Source organism: Bidens hawaiensis, unplaced genomic scaffold, assembly GCF_021521415.1.
Source record: "Bidens hawaiensis isolate Kalapana, Puna unplaced genomic scaffold, B.hawaiensis_p1.1 tig00000636_1, whole genome shotgun sequence".
Taxonomy (NCBI): domain Eukaryota; kingdom Viridiplantae; phylum Streptophyta; class Magnoliopsida; order Asterales; family Asteraceae; genus Bidens; species Bidens hawaiensis.
In genome coordinates this window covers 2,952,891-2,957,021 of record NW_027491038.1, presented here as the reverse complement: position 1 = coordinate 2,957,021, position 4,131 = coordinate 2,952,891, and positions in this window count along the sequence as shown.

Sequence of the window (4,131 nt, the reverse complement as noted above, 5' to 3'; positions counted from 1 at the left end):
TTGAAAAGAGATTACCGGTGGCCATGAATGAAAAATGATGTAGTAGATTATGTCAATAAGTGCATAACTTGTTTACAAGTCAAAGCAGAACATCAGAAGCCTTTTGGAAAGATGCAACCATTGAAGATACCAGAATGGAAATGGGAACACATCACCATGGATTTCATAACTAAGCTACCTCGTACAGCTAAGCATCATGATACCATCTGGGTGATTGTGGACCGTTTGACCAAAAGTGCTCACTTTCTGCCCATACGAGAGGCTATCTCGTCAAAAACGTTAGCAAGTTTGTTCATCAAAGAGGTTGTATCTAAGCATGGGGTACCATTATTGATCGTGTCTGATAGAGATACTTGGTTTACTTCGAGGTTTTAGAAGAAGTTCCATAAAGCTATAGGAACGAGATTGAACATCAGTATGGCGTATCATCCTCAAATAGATGGACAGTCTAAAAGGACGATCCAGACCCTTGAGGATATGCTACGTGCTTGTGTTTTAGACTTTGGAGGAAGTTGGGATAATCATCTACATCTGGCAGAGTTCTCTTATAACAACAGCTACCATTCAAGTATTGGTATGCCACCGTTTGAGATGCTTTAAGGTAGACGATGTAGAACCCCGGTATTTTGGGGAGTGATTGGCCAAAAAGATATGGGAAGCTTAGAAGTTGTGCAAGAAACTTCTTCAAAGTTTTATCAAATTAAAGAAAGGATGAAAGCTACTCAAGACCGACAGAAGTAGTATGCTGATAAGCGGCGACGACCGATTGAGTTTAACGTTGGTGACAATGTGATGCTCAAGGTCTCGCCTTGGAAAGGAATTATCCATTTCAGGAAGAGAGGAAGTTGAGTCCGAGGTACATTGGACCGTTTAAGATTATGGATCGCGTGGGGGAAGTAGCTTACAAGTTGGATTTGCCCGAAAAGTTAGAAGGAATTCATTCAACCTTCCATGTTTCTCATCTGAGAAAATGTCTGGCTGATGACACGTCGAACGTACCATTAATGGACATTGAGTTTGATGAATAGTTGAATTACATTGAGCAACCAATCGAGATAGTTGATCGCAAGGAAAAGCAACTCCGACACAAGGTTATACCCTTAGTGAAAGTGATATGGAAGCATCGCAAGGGATCGGACGCTACATGGGAAGCTGAGGAAGAGATGCACAAGTTTTATCCGAATTTGTTTATGTAATAGTAAGGTTTCGGGGACGAAACCTCTTTAAGGAGGGAAGACTTGTAACATCCTGTTTTTTTCTAGTTTCGGTTAATAAACGAAAGGATGAGTTATTATGAGTCGGGTTAGTGTTGGGTTAAATGGATATGGGTTATGGACTTGGGTTATGAAGGAAGGAAAGACCATGGGCCTAAGCCCATGTTCCATAATTATATAAACATTACTTACAAAGTAATTCTCATTTTACATACATTCCATACACCTCCCAAAACACAGACTTAACTCTCTCTCATATTTCTCTCTCTCTCTCTAGCCGAAATCACCAAGGAAAACCGATCCCGATCCAAGGTAATGATAGTATGATATTGTATGAGCTTAAACCCGTTAGATATAGTCACGAAACGACGAGCCGACACCGTTAAACCGTTAACGTCACGAGATCCGGGTGGAATCGGGTATAAACCGAATCTAAGATGAGCTTAGGGATCACCCTAGCTCAGATCTGGATCGAAAGGGACGAAAAACGGTGAAAAACGAGTTAAAACTCGTTTTTACGGCGAATCCGCGGTTTTCCGGCGACGACGCCGGGAAGGCGGCGCCGAAAAAGGTTATATGAGGTAAGTGATGTCAGAGAATGTTCTGAAATTCTCTTACCTAACCCTAATTCGCTAACAGGAAGTTAACGAATTATAGGTAATTCGTTAACGGTGAGTTAACGAATTAGAAGCATTTCGTCAAGCGGTTCGTTAAGGATAAGTTAACGAACTAGCTCCCAATTCGTGTTGACCATTCGTTAAAAGAAATAACGAATTAGAAGATTTCAATTCGCTACATGGACTGGTTCGCTATATGGACCGATTCGCTATATGGACTGATTCGTTAAGGTCCAATTCGTTTAAATAACTAGTTCGTTAAATGGTTCAATTCGTTACGAGAACCGGTTCGCTAAGATAAGCCAATTCGTAGAAAGCCAAGTAACGAACTAAGTTTAACATAATGACAGAACAGTCCCTGGACTTAAAAAGAATGAGATAATTACATAATAGTCCTTGGACTTTGATAATTTATTAAAGATACCTTTAAAGGTTAATGGGTAACGATTAACTAACCGGTAATAATCCAATGAAGTAAAACCGGCTTAGATACGTGAAATTAATTAAGTAGACGATAAGAAAAGCTAGAGTCGTATTTAATCATGTATGTATGTTATGTATGTTATGTTGATAGTACGTGAACGATCTTCGGATATTGCACGTGTTATTAAGGCAAGTATGTAAAGGACAGGTACGTCACAGTAGCACAATATAAAGGGACCAGACCCTAGTAATATCTGTGAGGATAGGGACCAGACCCTAATAATATATGTGAGGATAGGGACCAGACCCTAATAATATCTGTGAGGATAGGGACCAGACCCTTATAATATCTGTGATGGTAGGGACCAGACCAGTGGCGAAGCTTGGATAAAGATGCCGAGGGGACCGGACAAGAATACGCCTTAAAAAACCGTAGACGGAGGGGTCCGAGATCGAAATTTCGGTTAGAAACGGGGAAATTTACACTACATATAAAAAATATCGGGCGAAAACGGATAAATTACACTACTACGCAAAAAAACGTAGGGGGCCGGGGCCACCCCTGGCCCCAACTATCCTTCGCCCCTGGACCAGACCCTAATAATATATGTGAGGTTATAGGTCGGAAGGCTATTTATATAGAATGAATAGTTATGCAAGTAAAATAAAGTATGAATAATGTACACACCTTAGGGCGCGTGTGCAAGTATGAGAACAGATTGTATATCGTGTGATTAGCTAGAACTCACTCAACGTAGCTGACTTTTAGTATGCACGCAGGTGAGTAGATTGAGACAGCTTACATAAGGGGATGCACATGTCATGAACTGGAAGAAGCTGGCATCTCAAGAAATGTTATGTTATTTAAAGACAATATTTATGTTTAAATGATTTGAATGCCCGTTAAGACAAGAATGGATGGTTATGTAAGATTATGGTTTGAATGATTTAATATTCCGCGAATGTTTTTATTAACTCAGATATTATGAACTGTGTTTATGAGTAAATCCGACGTCCAAAGTAGGGCACCGGTAACGGGGCCTTACACAATCCATGCTATAGCTACTAATGCTTAATTACCTGCAATGGGTTGGAAAATACGTCAGCTATGTGCTGGTGAACACGTATGACTCTATAAAACATTTGAATAACAGTTACAATACAAATATAGTTTTCTATACACTCAGCTAGAAGTATTTCATTCTTGGGATTTGTACCACTACCCTACACACACAAAAGGGCCACGTAGCCCATAATGGAGAACTTAGTTATGACCGTTAGCCCGCGGCCACGTAGCCTTTGACTGTTAGGCTGAACAGTTATGCATGGATCCAGACACATGTGTAACCGGTTTGAGTTGCTTTTATTTTCTACTTTATATTATAACGTTTTAGAGATTACGTAATCTCGTGTAAACCTTGACTGACTCGTTAAGACAAACACCCATTCATCTTATTGAGTAAAATATGTTTTGATTGATTTGTAAAGGTTAACGTATTCACATGTACCGTCGGTGCGTTTGTAACCTTTGTTTGATTGAGAATGATATTAACCTATACAATAATAGGTTTTTATAAATATTTGAATGGTGTTGACTGATTAAGCTATGATTGTTGAGCTTAACCTTGAAATCGTTTATCTCTTTGTTTTAAAAAAAACACTTTGTTTTTACGTGACGTTTGATATAGAATGCTTTGGCTTAATAGGTTATAACACGTTGGTGAGTTTCTCCAGGTTAGTAAACGGGTCCCTTGGTTGATTGGGATTTGTAAGAATTACTTTTTCTTAGACAAGAAACTCACTACTAGTGATATCCCTCTTACAGTTTACCACATGCCCGTCAAAATATATCTTTGTTAACATTACTTCATTAAGAA